Here is a 9,358-nt window from a genome sequence, read left to right as displayed (position 1 = left end):
CACAAAGAGCAATGGGACGAAAAATCTTAGGAGTAACGTTAAGAGACAGGAAGAGAGCGGTGTGGATCAGAGAACAAACGGGGGTAGACGATATTCTAGTTGACATTAAGCGGAAGAAATGGAGCTGGGCAGGCCATGTAATGCGTAGGATGGATAACCGGTGGACCATTAGGGTTACAGAATGGATACCAAGAGAAGGGAAGCGCAGTCGAGGACGGCAGAAAGTCAGGTGGGATGATGAGGTTAGGAAATTCGCAGGCGCAAGTTGGAATACGCTAGCGCAAGACAGGGGTAATTGGAGATCGCAGGGAGAGGCCTTCGTCCTGCAGTGGACATAAATATAGGCTGATGATGATGATGATGATGATGATGATGATGATGATATGCGACAGAGGGGGTATTCAACGGTTCGCATTGAAGGACATGCTGACTGGCGGTGGCTACAAATATGTGGACGTGGCCAGTTTCAGTGCATCGCCCACCCAACTCAAGAGACACAGAGTCAAAGACGGTCCACGCCCAGCTCCATAGGAGAGACCAAATTTAATTATATACATAAAATATCCATTTTCATTTATCTAACAAAATATTACAACTGCTTTAACACGCACTTCGATTTCTCAATCGCTGTAATGTTGGCCAACCGTTCAAGTACACAAATTCTCTTAGGTGAGGCTTTTGTAATATGAAACCATTAGAACTCTGTACTTCAGTGAAGAAAGTTGACTAACACGAAATGAAAGTGCAGTGCTGCTTAGAGCTTTAAATTTTTTTTAGGATTCTGTGGGTCATTCCAATTACATTTATCTAAAAAAATAATAATGTTTCGTTGCTAGCAGTTACCTACTAGTTCAAGTGAAGGCTATAATCATTAGTGTCGATACAGTTAAACCTTTTTTGCCATTAAATATTTGTTCATTTGACTTATATGGATAAGGAAAAATGGATTGGTTCACTAGTCATATCTTGACCACTCATCTGTTTCGTCATCATCATTATCACCTGTTTATTTCCACTTCAAGACGAAATAGTTTCTAGTAGATATAAGAAAGAAATTACTCTTTCACGCAAAGAAACTTAGCAGGAGCACTGAAAACACAATTCCAGGCAATACGTTAATATAACCCCGCTAAAGAACTCTCCGTGCGCTGGTGTTTTGCTTTCTGGCAGTACACCGATTCGTTGACACTGTTTCAACTTTCACCATCAAGCGACGCCACAAGTTATTTTTGCACCCACTTTCAGAGCCAAGTTAAACATCTCATTCTTTGTTTCTGGAATACAAGCATGCCCGTTTAGGTCAATGTGACAGACGATGTTCTTATTCCCACCACAATCCAAAGACGTGTTCCGAACGGTAAACAGTCCGTTCATTATGCGAAGCGAGATTCTCGCGGCAACCAGTGGTCGCCTCCCCTCTCCCTCCTCTTGTTCGCTTTCCTTCGACCAAGTTTCACGCGAAGAGCACAGTACGGTAGCGACTTGGTTACCGAGGGGCCGTGTCGGGGGTGTAGCTCAGATGGTAGAGCGCTCGCTTAGCATGCGAGAGGTACTGGGATCGATACCCAGCACCTCCATGACTTTTTTTTTCGCCTCTGATAAAAGCGCTTCAAGTCGTTGCGCGCCTCTCTGCATTCGTGATTTTTCTTCTTCGCACTCCCGCAATGCTCATTTGTGAGAAAGCCAATGTAGGCACGCCGTTTTCCGGATTCTCGGTGAACTGCAAATTGGCGCTTTTATATGCACTCACAAGAAAAGTTTTCTGCTTTTTTGTGTCCTTGGGTAAACGTAACGTGGGCATAAGCGCGCTTAGTGCGAATTGTTCGCTGTGATTATAATACTTAATGCACTCTGAAAAGTTATCCTGACAATTTTTTTTCGCATTCCGTCAGATAATGTGTAAACGCATCACAGTGTTCAGCTGATCCTCCGTCTCCAAAAGCATTCAGGGCCACAGTATTTAGTTCGGCGACTTCGTTCAAAGCCTCCAAGTTAATATCTTTAAAAGGGGCCTTCCTGTTAAAGATGACCGGTTTTAAAATGGCCAAACTGTCGGCCTTACTTAGCCCCCAGCTTAGTGCGGTGCTGTCCAATACTTTGCCATGACGACGAAAACCACATGGACTGCAAGATGAGGATGAAACGACAACGGCAACATGACGACGCAACATCCCCGACTGTTTAGAAAAAATGTGGTTGATCCCTCTTATATAGGAATCGGTATAGAACACGAAAGTGAAACGTGTCTTCACAGAAGTAGTGTAATGTTTATTGCACATTGATATATAATGTCTATTGGTGTTTTGTGGCTAAAGCGCCCTTAGGCGTTGATGCACCCACGCTGACGCCTGGTGGCACGTCTCCTCCATCACGACTACCAACGTCGATGACCATGAGCAACCGTCGTGCATATGGAAGCTGCACTACGCTGCACACGCTAGCACAACGCGAAAGACCGTAACTGACACACTAATACAACGCGCAAGACAAAGCACGTAACTGAATCGTCACCGAGTCAAATCAGCGCGTACAGCGCGTCATAATTGCAGCCTCCGCGATCAACTTCAGAAACATTTTCAGAGCTAATTGCGGAGGCCACGCTCCGCTGTGCTGAGTACGGTGAACGCCACCTGGCGTTGGTAGTGCTTCTTGATGCCAGCGTCCCTTCGAATGCTGGCATCGAGGCGTCGTAGTGCTGAGACCACCGAAGCGTTCACTGTCGGTGCGCGTTAGTGTCATAATGCAGTACTTCTCTTTTCTGCTCGTAGGCGGCGGCACCGCCCCGAGCAAGAGCGCGGGTACACGGAGGAGTGTTAGATATATAAGGCGCGTCTGTGTAGCTCTCTGCAAATGCGTTTGTGGCGCAATGGGTTAAACGCTCGGCGATCTATCGTCGCGGACCGAGAGGTCGTGGGTTCGATTTCCAGATTTTTCATGTTTGTGGAACTTTTTCTTCTGGTTTCTTTCTTTGTATTATGTTCGTGTACATTGTAAGCTGACGTATTTCCGTGACGGAAATACGTCAGTGAAGTCTTGGTGGACCCCGGCATAAAACACTTTCGTGTTAAAAAAAAGAGAAACTAATTTGGCACATTCGCTAATCAAGGGTTGTACGACGGTGGCTAGGACTTCCAAACACTTATTCCACGTGCCATACGACGCAGCCCATGGGAGCTGTTTTGTTGCCGCGTGTGGTACCGTGAGCCAATGCTCAAGCGATTTGAAATCGGTGGGTGAATGACTGTTGTAATAGATGTGCTATTTACTGCAATTTTTAAAGTTTACAATGCCGTCCTTGCTCGACAGATGTGAACAGAGAGACGTTCGCTTCGCTACACAAAGCAGAAGACGAATGTGGGAACATTTTGAAACTGTTGTCTAATGTTTGTATTTTATATTGTCCTATTACAAATAACATGATGATTGTGAGCTTTATGCATTGCGTCTATTCTTATTTCCGTTACGTTGGGATTTGTGTTCACGCTAAACAATTTACGTTCGCTTTTACTGAATGCTTGTATCTGAATAATTTTCTCCTTTGTGCTTGTAATGAGTGTTCGTTTTTGTTACGTCAGTCTTTTTAATATCTTTATTATTGTATAGTGCTAGTATACATTTATGCACATCCGGTCTGTAAAACCGCTGTCATGTACGCGGGCCCTCAACCACTTACAAGTAGTTTGCAACAGCTATTCGCCTGAGGGACCCCTAACTGCTGTCGTAAATAAATAAATAAATTAAATCCATAAATAGACTTTGTGGTGGCGCTTTTTTCCATGTGTGCGGGCAGATCCTTCAGACTGCGATTCATCTGCGGCTGTAGGGGGGAGGGGGAGTGGCGGTAGTAGTTGTAGTGAGTCGGACAGGGAATATTGTTATCCGTAAAGGCTGTCCGCCTCATGTAGTGAAAATGAAAGCCGCCCCCACCAGATCTGGCAGAGAGTCATTCTTTTTTTATTTATTTTTTATTTTTTTGCTCGGTGAATGTGATGACCCTTTCACATGAGGAGAGCCGACGTCAGCATTTCTTGCTACATCACAAGGAACACTCAGTTGACTTGCATCGTAAAGAAAGGAAAAAAATAAATCCGTCGAGCCAGTCTTGAACCAGCGACCTATGGATGCCTGTCTTGGAGGTGCCTCTACAGTCCACCGCTCTACCAACTGAGCTATCGACGGAACGGCAACAGCGTGCCTTAAAAAGCAGGCGCTGACTGCGGACGGTATGACCCAGTTAATTGAAGGAAGGCGAGGATAAGGATGGGCGCGAAACTGGTTCACCGGTGTCGCCGAAATTTTTACCGACGCAGATTGGCTTGAACGTAGGCTGGCAATTAACGGGACGCTAAGAAATTCTAACCAGATTTAAGGAAGCAAAAAAGCAGAATAGTTACGCTATTGGCCAAATATGTAGAGCCAGTTTAGCGGAGAGCCGACATTCCCTAAATGAGAAACACGCACTGCTGCCGACATTGCAGTGGTTTTACCGTAAATCGGTAGCCTAGCTCAATTCGTGATTTTCGTTCGTCGCGTTAGATAATCATTCGGGGTGTTTCTTAAATCATGGGACGCTGTCTATACGAAACCTTGTAGGCAAGACATGATAGAATACTCTGTAGGAACAGGCTTGAAGCATTTTTCTATACAGGTGTTTCTTCTCTTTGCGTAGGCCGGTTCAGTTCACCTTTCACCGAACCCGAAGAATGTGCAGAACTACAAACAAGGGTGCGTGAACATCCACTGACACCCGGAAGCCTGTGCTGGCTCCTTTCGACACGCGTGGGTTGGTTAGATTATTGTACGGTCAGCCTGCCGTATGGTGCCGGTGCTGTTTTTAAATATGTAATATATTTTATGCGGGAAAAGGCTCCTGCGCCGTTTGGTTTTTGCCAGCGTATCAAACGTGCCCCAATTTGTTGTGAAGAATCCAAAGCCATGAACCCTGCAAAACTTCAGCGCCAGTATTGCAGCAAACAGAGGTCGCACAATGTTGCCAATAGATGTCCTTTGGCAGCTTTCTGCCACGACATTTTGGTGCAACTAACGAATGTCGCCGACGGCAAACTTTTGGGCACCTGTGAGGTGACTCAGCTAACAGGTAAGTGTCAAGCGCACGAGCGAACAGGGAAAGAAGCATTTGAGGACGCAAGTTGACAGACGCGCTTAACTGTGGTTACATGAGGAAAGAAATTGAGAGTTTATAGAAAAAGGACGGAAGACAGTGTAAGCGAGTGCAGGACGAAATGATCATGTTGGCTCTGAGCAAGTTATTGAAATTAAGAAATCGCGTCGTACGAGCTCAGAAATGCCCATTGTTGTTTGTTATTGAGGCAGAATTCAGTAGGGGAAAGATATATAATTTGCGAAGTCAAAATGTAGAAATTTGGGTACTTTAATTGTGAATTCATGGAGTCATAATATGCACAATTCTTTGATCAAACGCACCGTGAACAATGTGTCGCGGGATGCACGCCCCCAGCAAAAGAAAAAAAATTGTGTAGAAAGATGTTCTCAGTAACACCAAAGCAAAGAGGGCACGATCGAAATGGCTGTCCGAAATCAAGACGATTACATGCCCCGTTAGATGTCGCCGTATTGGTCGGTGAATAAAACTTAGCGTGGTCAAAAGGTACACTCTGTAATAGCGTAAATATGGCATGCTGAGTCTACGATGAACCTAATAAAACGTGTGTTCAGGAATCTTCCGATCAAAAAATTAACAGTTATGCTGTGGTTTCTGTTAAAACAAAAAAATCATTCCGCATGGAAATGCTTACCAAACGAAACCAGGAAAAACTTATATACACAAGACACTCAAACCAGTTTCTGGAGAGTTTCTGCACTGACCTTTTCTACGCTCCTAATCTTGGTTCACACAGACTCCAGATAAAACAGCGTAGTCTATATTCTATCCGTAACGAACAAAGGAGTTAGGTGAATCGGAGATTGACGTGTGCAAGATCCATTTATTTCTTTCCATATTTACTAATTTTCGTTGAACAGCGAAGAATTAAGCGCATCACGTGCTTTATAGCGAAGGGAGACGCTAGGGTGTCCGGCTCAAGTGGGACCAGACGCTCTTGCTCGGCAACGGCGCTCGTGCTTGGAAGCTGTGTCCTCGTTTGACTGTCGCTGCTGCACTGCTCCGAATTATAATAAATGCTTTTACAATTGGTGGAGTGTGCTGCGCTCTGAAAATCTGCAACCTGGAACTTCGATCCCGCACCGTACCATCGACCACGCCTGAAGACGATTCCCAGCAAGTGCATCCCCCTGCATCGTGCTCTGGTGTACCTCTCCACCCGGATCCTGTTATATTCATAGGCGCCGATGACACCGAGGTTGAGGATTGGCTGACGACCTACGAGCGGGTAAGCACACACAATAAATGGGACGAAGCAGCAAAGCTGAGCAACGTGAGTGGGCACGGCGGAAGCACCGAGACCGTGCGTCTCACGAATCCCTTCTTGTTTATTGTGCAGGCCGCCCTTTTCATTTCTTCACCTGTACCAGCCGAGGCACTGAACACCGGCAATCTAACTAATGCTACTACGACTGCGCATCAAGTTGCCGGGTTTGACACATCGTTTCACGGTGCCGATGACTGTCTATGGAGCCTGCGCAGTTTGAGAGCTATGCCAGACGTTCACGTGATACCATCGTCATCTACGTATTCTACATCGGTGTACTTAAGGGACAGCACTGCACGGATCACGACCAGTGGGCACGGCGGAAGCACCGAGACCATGCGTCTCACGAATCCCTTCTTGTTTATTGTGCAGGTGAGGCAAGACCATTTGGTTCACTCTTACCGTACAATAACGTATGCCTCTTGCTTCTGCCGTGCCCACGGTCCATTCTTGATCTTACATTGGTGATGTATCACTGTTTTGTTAATTTGTTACCGTGTTGTGGAGACATTGAGTCTAATCTGGGTCCGTCTACTGAAGACATTCTTAAAATCATACGCGACGACATACGAGACCTCAAGCAAACGACGAGCAGTAAACTTAGAGAGTCTACCGACAAATTGATCGTCATTGACAGCAAATTGGATAACATAGCTTCAACGGTCCCCAAATATGCAAGTAAGGTTGATGCCTTGCAAGAGCCAGTTGACAGCCTGCTTTTGAAGACTGGCGACCTCGAGAACCAAAGCCGACGCAAGAAGAAGAAGAACGTAAACTTTATTATCAAATCGATAAGACTTCAGTCCGGCGTATTTTTAGTGGGTCTGGGCACCCGCCACGGACGCGGTTCCGAGACCTTGTCTCGAAGCGGCTTCCTCGGCTCGCTGGACGGCCCAGAGATGTACTGTCAGGTTCGAGCTGAGCAGTGCGGTCTTCCAACGCGAGCGAAGTAACCTCATCATTTTTTGGAGTAAAGGAAGCAAAAGGGGATCGAATTGCCTCTCTTGAGCGGACAGTATCGAAAGATATCCTTGAGGACCTGCTGAAGCTGCCCAACGTGGATGTTGAACGAATCCAGAGAATCGGTAGGCCAACAGAGAATAAGTGTCGCCCAGTGATTCTCAAACTTGTTGATGGGAGAGACAAATTAAGGATTTTTAAGAACTGTGGTAAATTGCGAGATACGGATTTCAGTATTTCGGAGGACTTTTCGTCTAGGGTGCAGTCTATCCGTAAGAAGCTTTGGGCAAGTACCAAAGTAAACAGATCCAATGGGGATAATGTCACCCTTGTTTTCTACAAGGTTGGAATCAATGGAACCCTTTACTTTTGGAATGAGGCGCGGAACAAACTTGTTCAGTCTACTTGTCAATGACCACGCTCTTAGGATGACTGCACCCAACGGTGCAATCCAAACAACCCCTAACCACAGCCAATAGTTTCTCACGACCGAAGAGCTTTATCCTTAATGAATGTCAACGCTAGAAGCATTGTAAATAAAAGCGACGATCTGGAAGGTTTACTCATTGCTTATGATCCCGACATCACCGTGGTGACAGAGATCTATGATAGCATAGATGATGCAGATGTTGTACCTGTAACGCATGATCCGGCATGATCGCTGTTCAAGAGGGGGAGGAGTGGCACTTCTGATGAAGAAAGGCATTCAGTATACTCTGGTCCCGCACAATAACCACATTGAAATGGTGTGGATAGCTGCCAAACTTTCCTGCCAAAACGTACTTATCGGAGCTGTCTATAGACCACCCAATGCTGACATCTCTATGCTGGATGCACTACACGAATTTCTGCACGACAACAAAAAGCGCTACAGTTGCGTAATGATGAGTGGCGACTTCAACATGCCTAATGTAGATTGGGACTTGATGTGTGCTACTTCAACATGCCAACACGCGGATATGTTGCTAGATATCGCATATGCCTTCGATCTACACCAGGTAGTGCATACCCCAACGCGCCAGACAGCGGTATCAAGTTCGATTCAATTGACCTCGTCTTCATATCCGAAAACGTCAGTCAGCTAGGTTATATTGTGGACATCGTGCCCGGTATTTCGGACCATTTCTCTGTCCTTTTGAAAAGCCAACTGTGGCATAAAGCTGAGCGCAGCAAGCCAAGGACCTACTATGATTTCAATAATGCGGACGATGTTAGCATGTTAGACTTCCTGGAACAAGACTACAGTGGCGTAGCCAGAAATTTTGTTCGGGGGGGGGGGGGGCTCAAGTTGCAGCGCGGCCTCCTCCTTATAGAAGTTGTCGAGGCATCAAATATATGAATAATAACTGCATTGCCATTGACAATGCCATTGTATATTAGATGCTGCAAACGAATTACTGAACGCTACGCACTGTGAAGACAAGTAAAATATGTATTTTTGCCTAAAACAATATGTTCGTATGTCCCAAAAATTGTGGCAGAAATAGCTGATATCAATGCTTCCGCTTTTATTTGTCTATTTAATAAGTAAAGAACATATCACGCGAACTTTAGAACTATATCAGTTCGAAACGAGCAAAGCAGTGCATGCAGCTGATATGAAAAACGTAAAGGCCATAAAATGAACAAGTTGAGGACAAATATTTTGATGAATCTTTGTCATTCAAAAACCTTGTTTACATTTTTGTACATATGCAAGGGCCAGTGAAAAACCTCAATGACGCTGTCCTTCGTTGCAATGGATTGCGCAGGAGCAGCTGTTAGCGGTCATATATTCTAATTGCACCGAAATTATAGTCGCAACAGTGAGTACATGAAAAAATCAGGAGTTCTGCAAAATATACATTAGAAATGCGAAGATAGAATGGAATATACAAATGCGAAGATAAAGGGCAAGAAAGTGTCGCTGGAAACCAAGTTCACTGCTTGTATACACAAAACCTCGCAACAAGATATTTAAATATACGAATAAATCTGCAATAAATCTA

The 9,358-nt window shown here is 45.2% G+C and overlaps 2 non-coding genes across 2 annotated transcripts; one reads left to right on the top strand and one right to left on the bottom strand.

Annotated features, from left to right (window-relative positions):
* The first annotated feature begins 1,504 nt into the window (after positions 1-1,504).
* Trnaa-agc (transfer RNA alanine (anticodon AGC)) lies at positions 1,505-1,577 on the top strand. The gene has a single exon. It is a non-coding gene; the product is annotated as a tRNA-Ala (tRNA).
* A 2,510-nt stretch (positions 1,578-4,087) lies between these two features.
* On the bottom strand, positions 4,088-4,179 carry Trnay-gua (transfer RNA tyrosine (anticodon GUA)). Its single transcript is given in 2 exon segments — positions 4,088-4,123; positions 4,143-4,179. It is a non-coding gene; the product is annotated as a tRNA-Tyr (tRNA).
* Positions 4,180-9,358: the final 5,179 nt, after the last annotated feature.

Source organism: Dermacentor silvarum, chromosome 8 (genome assembly GCF_013339745.2).
Source record: "Dermacentor silvarum isolate Dsil-2018 chromosome 8, BIME_Dsil_1.4, whole genome shotgun sequence".
NCBI classification, from domain to species: Eukaryota; Metazoa; Arthropoda; class Arachnida; order Ixodida; family Ixodidae; genus Dermacentor; species Dermacentor silvarum.
Note: the sequence above shows the minus strand (reverse complement) of the source record. Positions and strands in the feature narration are given on the sequence as shown.